The following is a 25,463-nucleotide window of genomic DNA, read 5'->3' on the forward strand; positions in this document are numbered from 1 at the left end:
TTGTTTTTTGTGCTGTACATTTTGTGAACAAAATTTCAGGTTTAAATAAGAATACCTAGGTCCTTTGGCATTCTGTATTTTGGTAATTAGTTACACCTTTAAGTCATTAAAAGTCTTCTTTTAAAAAATGTAATATTTGTTCGAAGTGCTTGTAAAGTCTATCGATGTTACCCAATGACAATATTGTATTCCTAACTTTAGTGAATGAGGACATTTCATTCCTCGCTGCAATTAAATCTCTGCCCCTAAATACTTGACTAATCATTGCCTGTGAATTAGTGGTTGCTCTGGCAGAGGGTGTGATGGAAATAGTCAATGTTCAGCCCATGACCTGCTGTTCAGTCGGGACAGCAAATGATTGATAGCACTAATGAGCAGCAATCACTTGTACACAGCTATCAGCCCAAGCTCTAATTACTCATTTGTTGAGCAAAGCGAACAGTAACTTTTGCCCTGACAGATAAAGGTTAGTGAAACAAACTCATTGTCTCCCTTTCTCAGGGTTACAGCAAAAGCGGTGTACTTGGGTGAGATGCCTGAAATCACATGAGTAAGATCTATGAACACCTCGACAGGTCACCAAGAAAATCACGCACGTCGTCAAAGCTATTAGATAAAGCACCCTCAGCATAGAAAATCCATCAACGAATAAAAAGGAAATCCTTTTATCTTTTCTTGGAATGTGGGGGTCACACACATGTCTGACATTTACCGTATATACCTGTAATAACTCTGCATCGCAAACTAGCTATCCAGCCAACTGAGCTAACTAACTCCCAGAGAGTGGGTCCCATTCCTGCACCAGCTGAGGTTATCATGAAGGACTCTCCTTCCCATCCTCCCCCCTCGCCTGAGATGTGCTGACCCTCAAGTAAAACCACGACCAGTTCTCTTTCTCTCTCTCTCTAATGAGAGTACGCTATGGCTTTCTGGAACTATGGTGCCTTCACTTAGTGTAGGTGTAAAACATTCAACTCCATGTAAAAATTGACCCCTGATTATTAACCATTTGTAATTTTTCACTGATTTAATGTCAAAGCCAACCTCAGTTTCTTACAGATCAAAGCCCAGAATGCTCAGAAGGAAAACTGAATTCCTGCAGTTGCTTTAGGTGGTTTAGGATGCTGAACACTGTGGAAATTGTTGATGTGCACTCCACTACATTCAGTGGATTGTAAGATTCATTAAACCTCTATACTAAAGACAGTACCTCCCTGTCTCCTTTTAAATGTTCTCAAAAATACAATTCAATTTGATTGAAATGTACAAATACTCACTAAAAAGACTTACATAAAGGCCAAAATGTTCAAGTCTTATTTTTTGCTCATTTAAATGACTAAGGTGATCAGTTTGTGGATAAATAACTATAGTCTGATTACAAGAGAAGAATGTGTAACAATCAGCCTGCGTTAGAAATCAGGATCAAACACGGATGAGCAAACAAAACTGGTCATAAAATTGCTGGGAAAATCCTCATGAAGAGACGTGAGGGATGGTTCCATCCTGAAGGGCTGATGATGCAAATTGAAAGTTAATGGTGATCATAAAAACTTTTCCCAATTATTGCTTTTAATTTATTCCAACATTAATAATTGATAATGGAATTTCATCAATCAATTGGTAAGGAAAAAAATGGCCATCAATTGTTGAAAGTAAGACAATAACTTGATACAATACAATTCAATACAGCACAGGAACAGGCCCTTCGGCCCACCAAGGCTGAACTGACTCTAATGCCTATTTAGATCAGCTACCAAATGCCCATACACAGATTCAATCCCTCCGTTCGCCTCCCCTTCATGTGCCTATCAAGATACACTTTAAATGTTGCTAATGTGCCTGCGTCAACCACCTCCGCTGGCAGTACATTCCAGACACTACCCGCTGAGAGAAAAATGTCCCCCACGCTTCTCCCCTGAACTGTTCCCCTCTCACCTTGAACCTGTATCTTCTTCAAGTTGACCTATTCCCTCTCCGAAAAAGCCTCTGACTATCCACCTTATCTATGCCTGTCATAATTTTGTAGACCTCACTATGGTCGCCCCCCAGCCTCCATCTTTCTAGTGCAAACAATCCGAGATTATCCAACCTCACCTCATAACTAAAACCCTCCAGACCAGACAACATCCTGGTAAACCTTCTCTCCACCCTGCCCAAAACATCCATGTTCTTCTGGTAGTGTGAACTGCACACAAATTTCCAAATGTGGCCTAACTAAAGTTTTGTACAGCTCTAACATAACTTTTATGTTCGATGCCCCAGCCGAGGAAGGCAAGCATATGCTTTCTTGACAACTTTATCCACCTGTGATACATTTTAGTTGATGGGGCGGTGGGATAATTCTTTTGGATTTAAGGTGTTATTGCCACATTGTTGATCCCCGGTTGCCCCTGAGAAAGTGCTGCTGTGTCTTCTCCGTAAATTGTGAGTGATCTTTCACCAGAATAGATTTCAAGGTCAATTCAGAGGGGAGTTCAAAATCAAGCTTACTGGAGTACAGTGGTGGTGGTGGTGGTGGGGGGGAAATACTAAAGGAAAATTCTTCTTTTATGCTTCTCACATGTCACACTGTCCACATAACTACAGCCCTTACAGTCACTCCAGGTTCCACAGAGTTCACGATTTCCAACTTCACCAAGTAATAACTTTGAGTAATCATCACCAAACATTTCCTTCAGTTTTTAAGAGTGTTTCTGAAAGTCATTTTCTGATGATCCTTCTCCCTTCCTCAATGGATAGCAATGGAAAGCATCCCCTCCAGTGGAGATCTTTTTTATCCTGCTCCTTCTGTGGTGACTCACAAACAACCTGTCACTTCCTCTCCCTCTGTTAAAAATCACACAACACCAGGTTATAGTCCAACAGGTTTAATTTGAAGCACTAGCTTTCAGAGCGACGCACCTTCATCAGGTGGTTGTACAGTATAAGATTGTAAGACACAGAATTTATAGCAAATGTTTACAGTGTGATGTAACTGAAATTATATATATCTTTCTGCTGGCCACGCTAACTACTCTCTGTTTCCCTTCTTCTCTTTGCTGACCTGTCCCAAAAGCTTGGAGACAACAATTTGATTTATTGTAAGCGCAGATGTTCTTGCCCTTTCTTCTCAGGTGTGGAATTTGCTCAATAAGTCCCTTGATTAAGCCAGTGTAATAAAACAAAGAACTGCAGGTGCTGGCAATCTGAAACAAACAGAAACAGTTCACACTACCAGAGCATGGATGTTTTGGGCAGGGTGGAGAGAAGGTTTACCAGGATGTTGTCTGATCTGGATGGTTTTAGTTATGAGGTGAGATTGGTAGAGAAATTCAGCAGGAGAAAGTGAGGACTGCAGATGCTGGAGAATCAGAGCTCAAAAATGTGTTGCTGGAAAAGCGCAGTAGGTCAGGCAGCAGCCAAGGAGCTGGAGAATTGACGTTTTGGGCATATGCCCGAAACGTCGACTCTCCTGCTCCTTGGATGCTGCCTGACCTGCTGCGCTTTTCCAGCAACACATTTTTGAGTGGAGAAACTCAGCAGGACAGGCAGAACCTATGGGCTTAAAACAGAGTTAACACTTCGAATCCAGTGACCCTCCTTCTGAACTTAATTCTGCCATCTCTCCAGAGTACAGTTTCTCCAGTATTTTCTGTTTTGTTTGTTCCTTGACTGAGCCAGGTTTATTGTTAGGCAGAATTCAGAACAGTTACATGGCACTATCTTTAAACATAGATTAAAACTAAGTAGTACAAAACATAATAATGCTATAAAATATATTATCATAACAAAAACACTTTCCAAAAAGCCAGGGGAGCTTACAGCTATAAATTGTTGTCAACTTTTCTAATGTAGCCCAATGTTAGGAAAATTGTTGGGTTTCCATGATAATCTGACAGCTTCTCAGTCATTTTTACAGAATATGCGTTTTTTTTTTTCTAAACTTTGAGTGCCACAATGAATTTGAACTCACGTTCATAGCACTTATTATTCTGTAAATGATAGACCACTAAACTAGCTTACCCATATTGAATATCTTAGTGGTGATTGAAGTAGGAAAGCTTGTTACTGTATTGGGTTAACACGTACATTGTGACGCTATTTGTGCACTTTTATTTAATCACAAAACTCAACAGTATTTCAGCTTTTGTTTCTCCACAATAAATGTACAATATTCTCAGACTTTTATCAAAGGTCCAAAGAGCATAGAAATGAAAAAAAAAGTCTTTCGTGGTAATGTTGCTCATTTTATCTCTGGGTGTTTTTCTTGGCAAGAGATTTTAATGACTAGACACCTCCTCAGCTTATCAAGCAAGAATTGTCTGTTTGATTATAATGATTCCAGAGTTGATGGGAATTTGCATAATCACAAGGAACCAACTCTACTCCAGTCACTGCTCTCTGTAAAATGGAGATTGGCAAGACATTTTACACACACACTTGCAATATCAGCAGACAACAGTATTATTTTTCATCTTATTGTTTTTGTTGTTTGGGTGTCAGCTGGATAGCACTCTCATTGGTGAATGTAAAGGTCATAGGATCAAAGCCATTCTGGATAATTGAGTTGATCATGCATGTTGGCACTCCAATACAGCAGTACAGCAACACTCCAATACTCCGAATCAGTACTGCACTCTTCCAGTCCGCAGTCACTAGGATCAGATGTTAAACCCAGGCATTTATGCCCTCTTCGATGGGTGTAAGGGAACCCATTAGATGCAGGAGAAAAAGCTGACCATTCAGCCCACTGAGTCTGCATGACCATTCAATGAGATCACGGCTGATCTGAAAAGCCTAGGCTCCAGGTTAGGATGGATTGGCCATGCTAAATTGCCCATAGTGTCCTGCGATGCACATGCCAGATGGATTAGCCTGGGGATATGCAGGGTTACAGAGATAGGGTAGGATGCCCTCTGGAGGGGTAGTGTGGAATTGACGGGCTAAATGGCCTGATTCCACAGTGTAGGGATTCTATGAGTTATTTCACCACATGAATCAGACTTCAGATGCAGAATGACTGAGAAATCCTCTGAACAGACTGAATTTCTGCCCGAATTAAAAACTGAAAGAATGGTGGATGCTTTTAAATAGAAATTGCTGGAAAAGCTCAGCAGTTCTGAAGAAGGGTACTCGACCTGATTTCTCTCTACTGATACTGATGCCAGACCTTTTCCAGCAATTTCTGACTTTCTGCCCTTCCAGCTAATGAAGGGAAACCTCAAAGCAGAAGGACACAGAGGAATTGTGTATTAAAACAGAACCTGGCTGAATATCCCTGTCACAAAAGGGACAGCAATTTGTTTAAAATAAAGGGAATATGTTTACCATCTTTCAATATTGTGCATGGGGAGAGAACTGAAGTAATTGAAAACATAGAGCATGCCTTGGAGACAGTAAGGACTGCTGATGCTGGAAATCAGAGTTGATAAAAAGTGGAGCTGGATGAGGGGTCCTGATGCAAAACACTGACTTTCCTGCTCCTCCAATGCTGCCTGACCTGCTGCGCCTTTACAGCTCCACATTTTATCGACATAAGCCATGTCTTTCTTTTTACACATTAGATTAACTCATAATTAACAAGGGGCATTCACTCCAATTATACATCCTAATATTCAGTATGTATGACATTTCTGTTGGTGTAGGACCTGAAACATCATTGAATTGTGGTTTTTACATTCCATGCATGTTGATTCCTTGCTCTAAACGCCACACTTGCTCACATCTTATAACATGTGCTATTCGCATCTTGTATGATGGGTGACTGATCCAGTGCAATCAATTCACAAACAATTATTTCAATGTTAAATATGAGCAACGGTAAATCAAAATCTCAATCATAGAATATGTCTTTAAAAAATATTCCATACACAACCAGAGAGAAGTATTTGCAGTCAGAATGAAGTGATTAGGTATTTGTCTTGTTTAATTTGTACACATTCTTAATTAACTAACGCACGATGTTAATTGGGCAGGGAAAGTTTTCTTAAAGGCTGACGGAGATATCGCCCATTAACCTAATTTGTCTCAGTACATTTTATTGACTAGAGAAGGTGGCCAATTTAGCTAAGATTGTGCATCTACAGTGAAAAATAATCTTTTGCATTGACTGGTTAACATGTTTTTCTTTTGCGTTTCAATGCTGGTTGTACCAATTGCTGCGAAATATTGGTACAGTCAATGATTCTTTCACACCTGGCTGAACTGTCCACTGGCCAATCCTTAGGAGCTGAGGGTGTACTCTTACTGTATGCTAACCTTGTAAAAATGGATAGCTGGAAGGAATTCATTCCTGGGTGGTTGGCAAGGCTGATATGTTACTGTCACTCTCTGGGTTTCATCAAGAATAGGGTAGTCAGGTTATTTTTATTTGTTTACAGGGTGTGGGCGTCATTGGCGAGGTCGGCACCTCTTGCTTATCCCCAATTGCCCACAGAGCAGCTCAGAGATGACCACATTGCTGTGGGTCTGGAGGCATATGTAATCTGGGCGGGGTGCGGTTGCCATCTTTACCCTTCCCTAGTGAACCAGATGGGTCTTTACAACAGCTGATAATGGTTATATGGTCATTGTTCGACTGACATTTTATTCCAGTTTTTATTTGAAATGGAGTTCAGATTTCACCCATCTGCCAGGGTGGGATTCAAACTCTCATTCCTCAGAACACAGAATCCCTACAGGGTGGAAGCAGGCCGTTTTGCCCAACCAGTCCATACTGACCCTCCCACCCAGACCCATCCTCCCACCTTATCCCTGTAACCCTGCATTTCCCATGGCTAATCCACATAGCCTACACATTCCTGAACATTATGGGCAATTTAGCATGGCCAATCCACCTAACCTGCCCATCTTTGGACTATGGGAGGAAACTAGATGAAACCCATGCAGACATGGGGAGAATGTGCAAACTCCAAACAGACAGCCACCCGAAGGTGGAATCAAAATCGCATCCCTGGTGCTGTGCAATAGCCACCATGCCACCCAAAAGACCATCACCCTCAGGCTCTGGATCACCAGTCTATTGGCATTACCCTGACATCACCACCTGCTCACAGAGACCTATTGACCAGAAATACTCTTTATTGTTTGCGATAAATACCATTTCCACTTGGTTACCATGCAGCAGATGAGACTCATTTGAATATCTCAGGTGAAGATTAGTTCCTTCGCTCCTCCTAGGGGGTATTTCAGTATCTCAGCTTCAAATGTGAACTGTAAGTCAAACCTTAAATATAGCATTTCCGTCTAACTCAGTTAACAGCTCATAAAATACATCGGCAATAGTTTTGAATTATTTACTTATGCAAAGTTACAGTCTGTTCCTCCACACCTGATAATCTAAATGCGTGTTCAGAACCAAGTACTGTTTTAAACTTCCAGAACTCATACAAGTGAGGTATTGGCTTTTCAAATCCTACAGAGTTGAGAAGAACAATGTCAGATACTTACATCTGCAGAATCTTCCGAAATGCTTCATGCTTCCCTCATGCTGTTTCACCAGCAGTACAGCGGGAGCTCCAAGTATGCATATTAGTGCCGTTCCAGTGTGGGGTGTAGTCCGTTTTATAAAGTTCACTGAGTTAGAAAGTTCTGGGCTTACAGGTCCCAGGGATCTGAGCAGAAAAATCTAGGCAGATGCTCCCACACAGTACTGAAGAACAGTAAAATAAAACAAAGAACTGTGGACACTGGACTTTGAAACAACTACAGAAATTGCTGGTGAAACACATCAGGTCTGGCAGCATCTGTGGAGAGAGAAACAGGGTTAACATTGAGTTCAATCATCCTTCTTCACAGCATTGTGCAGAATAGTTCTGAAGAGTCATAGCAAACCCGAAACATTGACTCTGCTTTCGCTCACAAACTGTGCCAAACGCTGAGCTTCTCTAGCAATTTCTGTTTGTATTACTGAAAGAGTGCTGCCTTGTCAGAGATGCCATGTTTCGGTTTGAGATGTTAAGCTGAGGGTCCACCTGGGGAGAATGTGAAAGATTCAACACTCCCCACTGTCACTACAAATATCTACCACCATCCAACACTCCCCACTGTCACTGCAAATATCCATCACCATCCAACACTCCTCACTGTCACTGCAAATATCTACCACCATCCAACACTCCCCACTGTCACTGCAAATATCCATCACCATCCAACACTCCTCACTGTCACTGCAAATATCTACCACCATCCAACACTCCCCACTGTCACTGCAAATATCTACCACCATCCAACACTCCCCACTGTCACTGCAAATATCTCCCACCATCCAACACTCCCCACTGTCACTACAAATATCTAACACCATCCAACACTCCCCACTGTCACTGCAAATATCTCCCACCATCCAACACTCCCCACTGTCACTACAAATATCTAACACCATCCAACACTCCCCACTTTCACTGCAAATATCTCCCACCATCCAACACTCCCCACTGTCACTGCAAATATCTCCCACCATCCAACACTCCCCACTGTCACTGCAAATATCTACCACCATCCAACACTTCCCACTGTCACTGCAAATATCTCCCACCATCCAACACTCCCCACTGTCACTGCAAATATCCACCACCATCCAACACTCCCCACTGTCACTGCAAATATCTACCACCATCCAACACTCCCCACTGTCACTGCAAATATCTCCCACCATCCAACACTCCCCACTGTCACAGCAAATATCTACCACCATCCAACACTCCCCACTGTCACTGCAAATATCTTCCACCATCCAACACTCCCCACTGTCACTGCAAATATCTAACACCATCCAACCCTCCCCACTGTCACTGCAAATATCTCCCACCATCCAACACTCCCCACTGTCACAGCAAATATCTTCCACCATCCAACACTCCCCACTGTCACTGCAAATATCTCCCACCATCCAACACTCCCCACTGTCACTGCAAATATCTACCACCATCCAACACTCCCCACTGTCACTACAAATATCTCCCACCATCCAACACTCCCCACTGTCACTGCAAATATCTCCCACCATCCAACACTCCCCACTGTCACTACAAATATCTCCCACCATCCAACACTCCCCACTGTCACTGCAAATATCTACCACCATCCAACACTCCCCACTGTCACTACAAATATCTCCCACCATCCAACACTCCCCACTGTCACTGCAAATATCTCCCACCATCCAACACTCCCCACTGTCACTGCAAATATCTACCACCATCCAACACTCCCCACTGTCACTGCAAATATCTACCACCATCCAACACTTCCCACTGTCACTGCAAATATCTCCCACCATCCAACACTCCCCACTGTCACTGCAAATATCCACCACCATCCAACACTCCCCACTGTCACTGCAAATATCTACCACCATCCAACACTCCCCACTGTCACTGCAAATATCTCCCACCATCCAACACTCCCCACTGTCACTGCAAATATCTACCACCATCCAACACTCCCCACTGTCACTACAAATATCTCCCACCATCCAACACTCCCCACTGTCACTGCAAATATCTCCCACCATCCAACACTCCCCACTGTCACTGCAAATATCTACCACCATCCAACACTTCCCACTGTCACTGCAAATATCTCCCACCATCCAACACTCCCCACTGTCACTGCAAATATCCACCACCATCCAACACTCCCCACTGTCACTGCAAATATCTACCACCATCCAACACTCCCCACTGTCACTGCAAATATCTCCCACCATCCAACACTCCCCACTGTCACAGCAAATATCTACCACCATCCAACACTCCCCACTGTCACTGCAAATATCTTCCACCATCCAACACTCCCCACTGTCACTGCAAATATCTAACACCATCCAACCCTCCCCACTGTCACTGCAAATATCTCCCACCATCCAACACTCCCCACTGTCACTGCAAATATCTCCCACCATCCAACACTCCCCACTGTCACTGCAAATATCTCCCACCATCCAACACTCCCCACTGTCACTGCAAATATCTACCACCATCCAACACTCCCCACTGTCACTACAAATATCTAACACCATCCAACACTCCCCACTTTCACTGCAAATATCTCCCACCATCCAACACTCCCCACTGTCACTGCAAATATCTCCCACCATCCAACACTCCCCACTGTCACTGCAAATATCTACCACCATCCAACACTCCCCACTGTCACTGCAAATATCTCCCACCATCCAACACTCCCCACTGTCACTGCAAATATCTACCACCATCCAACACTCCCCACTGTCACTGCAAATATCTTCCACCATCCAACACTTCCCACTGTCACTGCAAATATCTCCCACCATCCAACACTCCCCACTGTCACTGCAAATATCTCCCACCATCCAACACTCCCCACTGTCACTGCAAATATCTCCCACCATCCAACACTCCCCACTGTCACTGCAAATATCTCCCACCATCCAACACTCCCCACTGTCACTGCAAATATCTCCCACCATCCAACACTCCCCACTGTCACTGCAAATATCTCCCACCATCCAACACTCCCCACTGTCACTACAAATATCTAACACCATCCAACACTCCCCACTGTCACTGCAAATATCCACCACCATCCAACACTCCCCACTGTCACTGCAAATATCTCCCACCATCCAACACTCCCCACTGTCACAGCAAATATCTACCACCATCCAACACTCCCCACTGTCACTGCAAATATCTTCCACCATCCAACACTCCCCACTGTCACTGCAAATATCTTCCACCATCCAACACTCCCCACTGTCACTGCAAATATCTACCACCATCCAACACTCCCCACTGTCACTGCAAATATCTACCACCATCCAACACTCCCCACTGTCACTGCAAATATCTCCCACCATCCAACACTCCCCACTGTCACTACAAATATCTAACACCATCCAACACTCCCCACTGTCACTGCAAATATCTCCCACCATCCAACACTCCCCACTGTCACTGCAAATATCTACCACCATCCAACACTCCCCACTGTCACTGCAAATATCTCCCACCATCCAACACTCCCCACTGTCACTGCAAATATCTCCCACCATCCAACACTCCCCACTGTCACTGCAAATATCTACCACCATCCAACACTCCCCACTGTCACTGCAAATATCTTCCACCATCCAACACTCCCCACTGTCACTGCAAATATCTACCACCATCCAACACTCTCCACTGTCACTGCAAATATCTCCCACCATCCAACACTCCCCACTGTCACTGCAAATATCTACCACCATCCAACACTCCCCACTGTCACTGCAAATATCTACCACCATCCAACACTCCCCACTGTCACTGCAAATATCTTCCACCATCCAACACTCCCCACTGTCACTGCAAATATCTCCCACCATCCAACACTCCCCACTGTCACTGCAAATATCTCCCACCATCCAACACTCCCCACTGTCACTGCAAATATCTCCCACCATCCAACACTCCCCACTGTCACTGCAAATATCTCCCACCATCCAACACTCCCCACTGTCACTGCAAATATCTCCCACCATCCAACACTCCCCACTGTCACTGCAAATATCTCCCACCATCCAACACTCCCCACTGTCACTGCAAATATCTACCACCATCCAACACTCCCCACTGTCACTGCAAATATCTACCACCATCCAACACTCCCCACTGTCACTGCAAATATCTACCACCATCCAACACTCCCCACTGTCACTGCAAATATCTCCCACCATCCAACACTCCCCACTGTCACTGCAAATATCTACCACCATCCAACACTCCCCACTGTCACTGCAAATATCTACCACCATCCAACACTCCCCACTGTCACTGCAAATATCTACCACCATCCAACACTCCCCACTGTCACTGCAAATATCTCCCACCATCCAACACTCCCCACTGTCACTGCAAATATCTACCACCATCCAACACTCCCCACTGTCACTGCAAATATCTCCCACCATCCAACACTCCCCACTGTCACTGCAAATATCTCCCACCATCCAACACTCCCCACTGTCACTGCAAATATCTACCACCATCCAACACTCCCCACTGTCACTGCAAATATCTCCCACCATCCAACACTCCCCACTGTCACTGCAAATATCTCCCACCATCCAACACTCCCCACTGTCACTGCAAATATCTCCCACCATCCAACACTCTCCACTGTCACTGCAAATATCTCCCACCATCCAACACTCCCCACTGTCACTGCAAATATCTCCCACCATCCAACACTCCCCACTGTCACTGCAAATATCTACCACCATCCAACACTCCCCACTGTCACTGCAAATATCTACCACCATCCAACACTCCCCACTGTCACTGCAAATATCTCCCACCATCCAACACTCCCCACTGTCACTGCAAATATCTACCACCATCCAACACTCCCCACTGTCACTGCAAATATCTCCCACCATCCAACACTCCCCACTGTCACTGCAAATATCTACCACCATCCAACACTCCCCACTGTCACTGCAAATATCTTCCACCATCCAACACTCCCCACTGTCACTGCAAATATCTACCACCATCCAACACTCCCCACTGTCACTGCAAATATCTACCACCATCCAACACTCCCCACTGTCACTGCAAATATCTCCCACCATCCAACACCTAAAATAAAAGGTAATCTCATTTATATTAATGGCTGTCCACGGGAGATTGCGTTACACAAAATGGCTATTGCGTTCCCTACATTATCATCACTTTCCGAGGTAATTCTTTATCCTTTATTTACGTGTGGAATGTGCAGTCAGCAATAAGGTACTCAGCGATGTCCTGAGGTTGCTGAAGGTGTTATAAAAGAGTGAGAGTCTCTTTTCTAAACTTCTTAAATTTCAAGCCACAATCTTTTTCTGCTTAGTTTTCCATTGACAGTTATGCCTGCTTTGATTGATTGTGTTGGGATTAATTCTGTTCTCTCCATCTCCCCATGTGAGGTGCAAATGCATTGGTAGAAATACACTGTTTTGTATAATCGTTTATGTTTGTGGCAAAGTGTTCATTGTCTCACTGTGGCTGCATGTAAATACACTGTGCTGCTTTGTTAGGCTACACAATAACATGGTCACCTAAACAAAGAAGTACTGTCTTTAGAGAGGAATTACATTGTCTAGTTCTGTTTTGTTTCCAAGTGTACAGCATAATGATATAAAGCCTCTCTTCCCCAGCCTGGTTTGCCGAAAATGCTTACCACGGAACTGCGAAACATTGCAGCTGTTGAAGTAAAGGCTGCTAGCGCTGCGAGATGATGTGAAAGGAGGACATCAGACTGATGTCAAGATTAGAGTGCTGCTGGAAAAGCACAGCAGGTGAGGCAGCATCTGAGATGCAGGAATATCAAAGCTTCAGGCCAGAGCCCTTCATCAGGAATGGCCCAAAGCATCGATTTTCCTGCTCCTCGGATGCTGCCTGACCTGCTGTGCTTTTCCAGCACCACTCTAATCTTGACACTAATCTCCAGCATCTGCAGTACCCACTTTCGCCTATCAGACTGATGTGTTGGGCCATGTGTTCCCAGGGTCAGGCCAACTCTGAAGAGGTTAGAAAACCGCAAACAGATCCCAATTACACGATTCCCACATCCAATTCCAACACTGACTTTTTTTTTTAAAACCAGCATGGAACAAGGGTCCTGCACTTGCTCATGACCTGGGCGTGTGTGCGTGTCAGTGTTTAGGAGGGGGGTGGGGTGGTAGGAAGCGTCTGATACGTACCTGTAATTTTTTGTGGCTTTTAGCTAGCCCTTGAAGATTTGAACATTGAACATTACAGTGCAGTCAGTACAGGTCCTTCAGCCCTCAATGTTGCACTGACCTGTGAAACCACTCTGAAGCTGATCTAACCTACACTATTCCATTTTCATTCATATGTTTATCAGATGACTATTTAAATGCCCTTAACGTGGCGAGTTTACTACTGTTGTAGGCAGTGCGTTCCATGCCCCTACCACTCTGAGTAAAGAAACTACTTCTGACATCTGTCCTGTATCGACCACTCTTCAATTTAAAGCTATTCCCCCTTGTGCTAGCCATCACCATCTGAGGAAAAAGGCTCTCACTGTCCAACCTTCTAACCCTCTGATTATCTTGTATGTCTCAATTAAGTCACCTCTCAACCTTCTCTTTAATGAAAACAGCCTCATGTCTCTCAGCCTTAACACATAAGACCTTCCCTCGATACCAGGCACCATACTGGTAAAAGAATCATGAACTGTGGTCTGAATGAAGGAACTCTTTGCAAAGATACATCTTTACGACCTTTCTTATGTTCCGTCCACTCTCTCCAATTTTCACACATCCCCTGGATCCTTCATGCCCCTCTCAAGAAATGTGCAGTGCTTACAGAATCGGTCAGTTGCAGAATAATAATGTCAGTCTTGAAATGGTCATGAGAAAGATACATCTTCTGAAATCTGCTTTGAATCAATGTTGTTATTAGAAACTTATAAGAATGTCAAAAAGACAGTGCCATTCTTGGTTTTGCTAGCAGAGTTTCGTACATTTCACACTTGCACTCAAATAAACATTCTTGCATTCAAATGTGGGCGGCATGGTGGCACAGTGGTTAGTACTGCTGCCTCACAGCGCCAGAGACCCGGGTTCAATTCCCGACTCAGGCGACTGACTGTGTGGAGTTTGCACGTTCTCCCCGTGTCTGCGTGGGTTTCCTCCGGGTGCTCCGGTTTCCTCCCACAATCCAAAAAAATGTGCGGGTCAGGTGAATTGGCCATGCTAAATTGCCCGTAGCCTTAGGCTAAAGGGGTAAATGTAGGGGTATGGGTGGGTTGCGCTTCGGCGGGTCGGTGTGGACTTGTTGGGCCGAAGGGCCTGTTTCCACACTGTAAGTAATCTAATCTAATCTAATTCTTGTGGTTATTACTTTGGGGATAGATGTGAATGTGTGGAGGGAGGGTTGGAAAGCCTCAAACAACTGGGCTGAAGACCCAAAGAATCCAAGCAGACCTTCTAACCAGCCACCCCATCCTCGCTCTGTGGCAGCATTCAAACTCTTTGTGCAGGATTCAGGTCTGGCCTCTACAGCATTCAGACCGAAGATTGAGAGAGGAGGCATTTACACAGGGATGGGTCTGCTTAAATCAGGAAATTTTCCTGACTGGATGTTCCAACTTCAGTTGTGAAAACGCAGCTCAAAAACTCTGCTTCTCTGTATACAGACGGCACCAGATCCGCGGGCATTTCTTGTATGTTCTATTCTGTTATTGTCCCATTAACATAAGAATCAGGAGCAGGAGGAGGCCATTCAGCCTTTTGGGCCTGTTCTGCCATTCAATACGATCGTGGCTGATCTCATCTTGGTCTTAAATCCCCTTTCCTGCCTGCTGTCCATCACCCCTCAACCCATTACTGATGATAAACCTGTCTATCTACCTCCTCCTTAACTTTATTTGGTGTCCCAGCATCCACTGCACACGAGGGTCGTGAATTCCTCCCATTCATGACCCTTTGAGAGAAGCCATTCCCCTTCATCTCTGTTCTAAATCTGCTACCTCTTATCCTAAAACTATCAGCTCTATGAGCAGGAACCCCATCCAGGAGAAAGGTATAAATAGAAAGCAGGAGACAACAGCTTCTCTTCACTTGGAGGTCGCCACTGATGATGTTACCTAGCCAGGTAATGAAACGTCTGGATATCAAACCTACAGCTCAGCGAGCAAACCTACACCCTAAACTATGAGCTCTTGTTTGAGGTTGCCTCACAAAGGGGAATATCCGCTCTATCGCTGTTTCGTCTGTCCCTTTTAGCATCTTATATGCTGCAATTAGATCTCCGCTCCTTCTTCCAAACTCTAAGGAGGATAGACCTAAACTGCTTGCTCACTCCTCATAAGCCTTTCATTTTTGAAATTAATCTAATGAACCTTTCCTGAACTGTTTCCAATGCAGTTACATCTTTCTTCAAGATGTGGAGGTGAAGTGACTTCACCTGATGAAGAAGCGACACTCTGACAGCTTAGAGTCATGGAAACAGACCCTTTGGTCCAACCTGTCCATGCCGACCAGATATCCCAACCCAATCTAGTCCCACCTGCCAGCACCTGGCCCACATCGCTCTAAACCCTTCCTATTCATATACCCATCCAGATACCTTTTAAGTGTTGCAATTGTACCAGCCTCCACCACTTCCTCTGGCAGCTCATTCCATACACGCACCACCCTCTTGAGTGAAACCGTTGCCCCTTAGGTCTCTTTTATATCTTTCCCCTCTCACCCTAAACATATACCCACTAGTTCTGGATTGCCCCATCCCAGGGAAAAGACCTTGTCTATTTATCCTATCCATGCACCTCATGATTTTATCAACAGCTATAAGGTCACCTCTCAGCCTCCGACGCTCCAAGGAAAACAGCCCTAGACTATTCAACGTCTCCCTGTAGCTCAGATCCTCCAACCCTGGCAACATCCTTGTAAATCTTTTCTGAATCCTTTCGAGTTTCACAATATCCTTCCGATAGAAAGGAGACCAGAATTGCACGCAATATTCCAACAGTGGCCTATCATTTATAGTATGTAGGGCAGCACAGTGGCTCAGTGGTTAGCACTGCTGCCTCACAGTGCCAGGTTCGAGTCCAGCCTTGGGTGATTGTCAGTGTGGAGTTTACACATTCTCCCTGTGTCTGTGGGGGCTTCCTCCCACAGCCCAAAGATATGTGGATCACGTGAATTGGCCATACTAAATTGCCTATCGTGATAGGTGCATTAGTAGGGAGTAGGTGAATGGGTCTGTGTGGGTTACTCTTCAGAGGGTTTGTGTGGACTTGTTGGGCCGAAGGGCCTGTTTCCAGACTGTAGGGAATCTGATCTTTTCCATCACTTTTTTAAAACTAATAGAATTATGGTCGCTGTCCCCAAAGTGCTCTCCCACTGATACCTCAGTCACCTGCCCTGCCTTATTTCCCAAAAGTAGGTCAAGTTTTGCACCTTATCTAGTAGATACATCCACATACTGAATCAGAAACGTTTCTTGTACACACTTAGCAAATTCCTCTCCAATTAAACCCTTAACACTATGGCAGTTCCAGTCTATGTTTAGAAAGTTTAAATCCACTACCATAATCATCCAATTATTCTTACAGATAACTGAAATCTCCTTACAAATTTCTTTCTCAATTTCCCTCTGGCTGTTAGGGGGTCTATAAAACAATCCCAATAACATGATCATCCCTTTCTTATTTCTCAGTTCCACCCAAATTACTTCCCTGGATGTATTTCTGGGAATATCCTCCCTAAGTACAGCTGTAACGCTATCCCTTATCAAAAACGCCACTCCCCCTCCTCTCTAGTCTCCTTTTCTGTCCTTCCTGTAGCATTTGTATCCTGGAACATTAAGCTGCCAGTCCTGTCCATCCCTGAGCCATGGTTCTGATAAACCCGTCGGACTATAACCTGCGTCATGTGGCTTCTGACCTTCTCCTTCAAGTAAGGGGATCAAAACTGTTTGCAATATTCTCAATGCAATCTTGCTAATGTCTTGTACAGTTGTAGCAACACTTCTCTACTTCAATACTCTATTACTTTATCAATAAATACTAAAACACCATTTAGGTTCCTTATTATCTACTGTACCTGCATAGTTTTCTGCACGGTTATTATAGAACTATTGTCATTGCAGTTTTACCATGGAAACAGGGTCAGGAGGTAAAGGTTTATTAACATGGACAATGCACAGTTGTAAGCAGTGAAGAACAAAGGAAATCATTAGTTTATGTTGTACTTGGCAGAACACATAGATGGAAGAATCCCAGACTGAGGTGGTCAGGTCAGAAGAAATTTTAAACGTCAAGATAAAATAAAACAATGAGAGTGTGTGAGTGAAGATGATGAAGATTGATGGTGAAACAAAATAAAGTAAAGAAAACTATTTACTCAGTTGGAGAAACCAGTGATACAATATTGCTGTATTTGGTGACAGAATGAGTCACATTGAAATTGGCAGCCAGGAAAATTTCCATGGAGACTTGAGTCTAACTCAAAACACAAACTTTCTGATCAGATATAGCCAGGCAGCGGGGAAATAATAGATATCTGACAAGAGGTCAGCAAGGCAGAGACGGTAGTGATAAATGTCACGGATTTGATAGTGCACCTTGGGAAAGGAAACTGACAGACCAGGAAAAGGCTTGAACCTTTTGTTCAGGTACATTGTCAGATTCATAACATCCCTCATTAATTTTCTCCCTCAGTCCCTTCTTGTCAGTCCTGCTACTTCACCACGAGCTGAGTAGAAAACGTTATATTTTTGCATTACATTGCCAGGTCTCTATGGAAATTCTGCCCCTGCCACCAATTTAACCTGATCCTTTCTGTCAAATGTGCACCGAGTATCGTGATACTGTATCAGTCTCACTGTCTATCGGCTATAAAGCTGGCCTTGTGCATTCTTTCCCACCCATCTCACGACTGAATTTAATCTCCTTCGCTGACCTTTCATTCTGTTCTCCTTTCTCTCTTTCCTTAAAGGCACCTTAAAGGCTATTTGAGCATGTCCAGCTTTGACCTCAACAGCTGAGAAGGTATGTGCACTGGGACATCTATCATGGTGACCAGTCCCACTTCAGCCCATGTGTATGTGGCCCCGTGGCTGAACACTTCAACTCCCCCTCCCATGCTGGTCCTGGGCCTCCTCCTTCGCCAAACCCTGACCACCAGAGACCTGGAGAAAGAACGCTTCATATCCCACCTTGGGACCCTGCAACCACACAGGATCAATGTGGAGTTCACCAGTTTCCTCACTTCTGCTTCCCCACATTTACCCAGATCCAACCTTCCACTCGACACTGCCCTCTTGACCTGCCCATCACCATTCCCATCTATCTGCTCCACCTTCCCCTCCAACCTATCATCATTACCCCCACTTTCATTCACCTATCGCATTCCCAGCTACTGTCCCCCCAGTCCCACCCCCCTCCCATTTATCTCTCAGCCCCCTTGGGCCACCCCTTCATTTGTGATGAGGGGCTTATGCCTGAAATGTATGCCCTATGGCTATAGTAGTCTGAAATTGCCCGATCTTGATTAGATTAGATTACTTACAGTGTGGAAACAGGCCCTTCGGCCCAACAAGTCCACACCGACCCGCCAAAGCGCAACCCACGCAGACCCAGTCCCCGACATTTACCCCTTCACCTAACACTACGGGCAATTTAGCATGGTCAATTCACCTAACCTGCACATTTTTGGACTGTGGGAGGAAACCGGACCACCCGGAGGAAACCCACGCAGACACGGGGAGAATGTGCAAACTCCACACAGACATTCGCCTGAGGCGGGAATTGAACCTGGGTCTCTGGCACTGAGGCAGCAGTGCTAACCACTGTGCCACCGTGCCGCCCAGCTCTCAGAATGTAAACAGTCTCAGGCCTGGTTAGTACTTGGATGGAGAGTGCATGGGAATACCAGATGCAGTAGGCTTGTTGGGCCGAAGGCTTTGTTAAGGGGGGAATTGATGCGTGCAGCTGGAGGAAGTGAGCGAAGTCCTTAACGAATACTTTAGAGAAAAAGGGGTGGCACAGTGTTGGCACTGCTGCCTCACAGCGCCAGGGACCCAGGCTTGATTCCAACCTCGGGTGACTGCCTGTGTGGAGTTTGCACATTCTCCCCGTGCCTGTGTGGATTTCTTCCTGGTGCTCCAGTTTCCTCCCATAGTCCAAAGATGTGCAGGTTAGGTGAATTGGCCATGCTAAATTGCCCGTAGTGTTCAGGGATATGTAGATTAGGTGCATTAGTCAGGAGTAAATACAGAATAATTAGGGTAAGGAAATGAGTCTGGGCGGGTTACTCTTCGGAGGGTAGGTGTGGACTTGTTGGGCTGGGGAAGGGCCTGTTTCCACACTGTAGGGATTCTAAGTTCTAAGAAACGCCAATTCCCCTGCTCCTCGGATACTGCCTGACCTGCTATGCTTTACCAGCCCCATACTCCCAACTTTGAAGTGAAGCAGCCAACATTGCTTCAAGACTGAAGAGCAAGAGCAAATCTTGTGGAAAGGCCCATAGCCCCTCATCGGCTGCAGACTGTGTGATATTATTTGATTCGATTTGATTTATTACTGTCATATGTACCTAGGTACAGTGAAATATTTTGCATAGTGTGCAGTACAGGCAGATCACTGGGTGATTGAACAGAGCGAAGAATAGTGTGTTCCGGCTGCAAAGAAGGTGCACAAATAGCAAGATCAACATTAGATTTAAAATGTGAGAGGTCCATTCAGAAGTGTAATAACAGCGGGGAAGAAGCTGTTCTTGAACCATTGGTACATTTGTTTAAGTTTTTGTGTGTTCTACCTGATGAAAGAGGTTGGAAGAGATTGTAACCGGGGTGGGAGGGGTCTCTGATGACGTTGGCTGCCTTTCCCAAGGCAGTGGGAAGTGTAGAGGGAGTCAATGGATGGGAGACTGGTTTGCGTGACAGTCTGGGCTCTCATCACAACTCTCTGTAGCTTCTTATGCTCCTGGGCAAAGCAGTCATTGTACCAAGCTGTGATACATCCAGATAGAATGCTACCTATGATACATCCATAAAAGTTGGTGAGTGTCCTTATGGACATGCTGAATTTCCTTAGCCGTCTACGGAAGAAGTGTTGTTGTGCAGATGACAGAGATCTCAGGAAGTTACTTTTGCTTTAAGACAGCTATCTGACAGCCTGACATGTGACGTTTAGTTTAAAAGGACTCCATCTTCATTTCTGTTCATCATAGAATCATACAGGAGAGAGGACATTGAATCTGCACTGGCAAAAGCTACTGTAATCCAACTTTCAAGCACTTAGCCCATAATCATAGAGTCATAGAGATGTACACCATGGAAACAGACCCTTCGGTCCAACCCATCCATGCCAACCAGATATCCCAACCCAATCTACTCCCACCTGCCAGCACCCGGGCCATATCCCTCCAAACCCTTCCTATTCCTATTCCCATCCAAATGCCTCTTCAATGTTGCAATTGTACCAGCCTCCACCACATCCTCTAGCAGCTCATTCCATACACGTACCACCCTCTGCGTGAAAAAGTTGCCCCTTAGGTCTCTTTTGTATCTTTCCCCTCTCCCCTTTCCCCTTTGGGCGGCATGGTGGCACAGTGGTTAGCACTGCTGCCTCACAGCACCAGAGACCCAGGTTCAATTCCCACCTCAGGCGAATGTCTGTGTGGAGTTTGCACATTCTCCCCGTGTCTGTGTGGGTTTCCTCCGGGTGCTCCGGTTTCCTCCCACAGTCCAAAAATGTGCAGGTCAGGTGAATTGGCCATGCTAAATTGCCCGTAGTGTTAGGTAAAGGGGTAAATGTAGGGAAATGGTGGGTTGCGCTTCGGCGGGTCGGTGTGAACTTGTTGGGCCGAAGGGCCTGTTTCCACACTGTAAGTAATCTAATCTAATCTAATCTAATCACCCTAAAAGTGCCCACTGAGTAATTATTAAAAGGTTGTGAGTGCACCATCCCAGACAGTGCATTCTAGATTCTCACCACCCTGACTATTCAGTCAGTCAATCAGTCGTTCAGTCAGTTCATCAACTGCAGATAAGCAAGCATAGAACCGTATTAGATGCATGTCTGAGAACTCTGGTGGTGAAGTTGTAGTGTCTCTACCTCTGAGCCAGGATGCTCATATTCATATCCTACCTACTCCAGTGGTGTGTCATAACATATCTGAATAGATTGAGAAAGAAATCTACAGACAACTCTGAGATGTCAAGTTAGTATACATAATTAATTATTAATAAACTTATAGATATCTGTCTCAACATATATTACTAACATATGCTAGTACATGGGCTAACATATAGGTAACCACATTACATCATGATGACAGCAAGTAGTTATTAATAGGCACAGCAAGGCATTCGCGAAAAATCATTTTCTTAATCACTACTGTGTATTGAGTATAGGAGTTGTGAGATCATGTTGTGGCTACAGGACATTGGTTAGACCACTTTTGGAATACTGCATTCAATTCTGGTCTCCCTGCTACAGGAAGGATGTTGTGAAACTTGAAAGGGTTCAGAAAACATTTAAGGATGTTGCCAGGGTTGGAGGATTTGAGCTATAGGGAGAGGCTGAATGGACGAGGGCTGTTTTCCCTGGAGCATTGGAGGTTGAGGGATGATCTTATAAAGGTTTATAAGATCATGAAAGGCGTAATAGGGTAAATAGACAAGGTCTTTTCTCCAGGGTGGTGGAGCCCTAAATTACAGAGCATAGGTTTAGGGTGAGACGGGAAGGATATAAAAGAGTCCTGAAGGGGCAACCTTTTCATGCAGAGGATGCTGCGTGTATGGAATGAGTTGCCAGAGAAGGTGGTGGAGGTTGGTACAATTACAACATTTAAAAGGCATCTGGATGGCTGTGTGAATAGGAAGGGTTTTAGAGGGATAGGGCCAAATGCTGGCAAATGGGACTAGATTTATTTGGACCAAAGGGTCTGTTTTCATGCTGTACAGTTCTATGACTCTATCATCTACTCGAGTTCAACGCTAATGTTTATAACGACCAAGACTATCTGGTACTGAAACAGCAATCTTAGCAGAAGAATAATTATGAGCAATTTCTCTCTCTCAGAAAATTGGGAGGTCTTGAGGTTTCTAATTTAAAAATAGCATTTTGCAAAGCACCCTGGATAGCTTCAGTTTTCGAAGCAATCCTAGACCAAAATACAGCTCAAACTGCTTTTCAAACAAGCTGTGCACCCTGTCTCCCTTATACATTTGCAGCTGCCAGTCGGCCTTTCCATGTAGTGTTCTTCTGGAATAGTGTGAAAACAGAAAAAAAAAACACACGCAAAAATCAGTCTGATTTTTTTTGGAACAAACAACAGATCTGGCCACAACTTAGCTGTCTCTTTTACAAGCAAAAGGAAAGGAAATAAAGTGCAACCATTGGCACAACAACAAGGGGAGAAACAGAAATAATGAGAAAACGAAACAAAATAAAAAAGACAAATATTACACTGCAATGCAGGTTCTTTGTATCCTGATGATATCTATAAGGCAGAAAGCTACCCAGGCAGAATGGAAAGTAAAGAGTTGAACATGGATTGGCACTTCAATGACAATCCAATGTCCTTAGCAAGTTTCCAAATCTCAACAAGAACAGAGATATGTATTTGTATCAATCGAATCTGAGTTTGAACGCAGTCTCCACATCGATCTCATTCATTTCAGTCAAATTTAAGCAGAACAAAACCAGCAAGTTATGTCTGACAATGTCCAACTGCAACAGCTCAGTGGATGGTCCAGCCACATACAACAGGTCCCTGAGCAAGCACACTCTTGCTGGTCATAGGGCCATACAGTACTCTTTTATAGATGCATCATAGCAAGCATCACAGCCTGGTTTGGCAACTGCTCTGCTCAAGAAATTTCAGAAAGAGTGGTGAACACAGCACAGTCCGTCATGAAAACCAGCCTTCTGTCCACTGACTCCGTCTACACTTCCTGCTGCCTCGGGAAAGCAGCCAACATCAAAGACTGCTCCCACCCCTGTTATACTCTTTCCCATCCTCTTCAATCAGGCAGAAGATACAAAAGTTTCAAAATAGCAAAATTTCAACAGATTTATGAACAGCTTCTTTCCCACTGTTAGATTTATGAACATATTAGAGTTGATCTTTCTCTGCACCTTCTCTGTAGCTGTAACACTATATTCTACATTATGTTCTATTAGCCTGTTCTACTTAAGTAAAAAAAATCACACAACACCAGGTTATAGTCCAACAGGTTTAATTGGAAGCACACAAGCTTTCGGAGCGACGCTCCTTCATCAGGTGATGAAGAAGCGTCGCTCCGAAAGCTAGTGTGCTTCCAATTAAACCTGTTGGACTATAACCTGGTGTGTGATTTTTAACTTTGTACAGCCCAGTCCAACACCGGCATCTCCGAATCATGACTACTTAAGTAAGGTAAAATTTGTCTGATTAGCATGCAATACAATACTTTTCACTGTATCCCAGTACATGTCGAAGTAATACATCAAGAGCCTTTCATACAGTTAAGTTTGCGCTCACCTATCTACACTAATCCCACTTTCTAGCATTTAGCCCATAGCCTTGAATGCAAATAAAAACAGAAGTTGCTGGAGAAATTCAGCAGGTATGGCAACATCAATGGAGAGAAACAGAGTTAATGTTTTGAGTCCAGTGACTTCTTCAGAACTTGAATGCTATAATATCTCAAGTGCTCATCCAAATACTTTTTAAATGTTGAGAGGTTTCTCACCCAAACTTGCTTCCAGATTCCCACCATCCTCTGGGTGAAAAAACATTTTCTTCAAATCCGACCTGAATCTCCAGCAGGTCATCCATATCTGAATTAGGACTCTCTCTGAATATAATTATCAAAGGCAAATAAATTAGTATTCCACATATATCCAAATATATTTTATCACACATACAAAGGTCAATGGGCATGAAAAAAGCCCAGAGCTTGGGACATGAATTTATCCACTAGCCTGGCATCAATTAGGACTTCAATCAATTGATCAGGTCATAGAAGAATGAGAGGTGACCTCCTTGAAAGATAAAATTCTTAGAGGACTTGACCGAGAAGATGTAGAAAGGTTATTTCTCCCTGTAGGATGGTCGAGGAGCAGGGGACATCATCTCAGAGTAAGGGGTTGCTCAATCTAAGACAGAGTTGAGGAGGAATCTCTTCTCTCAAAGGGCAATGCAACTCTGGAATTCTTTGCTGCAGAGGGCTGTCGGGGCTGGGTCATTACGTGTACTCAAAGCTGAGATAAACAGATTTTTAATCAATGGGGGGGCATTAGGGTAATGGGGAAAGGGCCGGAAGTTGGAGTTGAGGATTATCAGAACTGATTGGTCTATTTCTGCTCCTACGTTCTATGGTCTGATATCTGTTTCTATTATGTATCCACTAAAGCATTATATAAATGTATAAAAATAACACACTGATGTGAACTCTTGCATGTTTATCAGAATAAGTTTCTTCCTCTTCAACGGAAGAAAAATTGAAGTCACATTATTGCATAGATCTCAGAAAGGCAATGTAAGACAGCTAGATAACATCACAGTGTGTGATGCTGTTGCATCAGTAGCCTCATCCTTACTCTGGATTTATCCAATTATTCATTCAGCCGGCATTCAGGTGAACATATATCACACCAGACTGCCAAACTATTACGTTTCTTTCCCCGTTATTGCTGTTGCTCCATCACTCTCTCCATCTTTCTTACTCATTCTTCCCCTCTCTTACACCCCCTTTGTTTCTTTTCTCCTCCTTTCAACTCTCCAGGACTCGGTGGCAAACGTTCACCTTACTTTTCGGGACTATGACAAAAATTAATAAGCTTGACTGGATACAGTAGCCTATTGTTTAAATCATTACAAGGTATTACAAAGGCTTGAGTTATTGAATCCAAGGAATCTGCACTCAATTTCAGCAAGTTAAAAATCATAATCTGAAAAGACTGCTGTCAAAATCCTGATGAAGGGTCACGACCCAAAACGTCGACCTCTCCACCTCCTG

General features: G+C 44.2%; 1 long non-coding RNA gene across 1 annotated transcript; it reads right to left on the bottom strand.

The window, feature by feature from the left end:
* Nucleotides 1–4,220: 4,220 nt before the first annotated feature.
* Nucleotides 4,221–24,282, bottom strand: LOC148139892 (uncharacterized). Its single transcript, XR_015753225.1, has 3 exons — nt 24,195–24,282; nt 7,429–7,724; nt 4,221–4,380 (listed from the first exon to the last, which is right to left on the bottom strand). It is a non-coding gene; the product is annotated as an uncharacterized LOC148139892 (long non-coding RNA).
* Nucleotides 24,283–25,463: the final 1,181 nt, after the last annotated feature.

Source organism: Chiloscyllium plagiosum, unplaced genomic scaffold (genome assembly GCF_037043375.1).
Source record: "Chiloscyllium plagiosum isolate Xiang-an unplaced genomic scaffold, Cpla_swu_hap1 HiC_scaffold_36, whole genome shotgun sequence".
Taxonomy (NCBI): Eukaryota; Metazoa; Chordata; class Chondrichthyes; order Orectolobiformes; family Hemiscylliidae; genus Chiloscyllium; species Chiloscyllium plagiosum.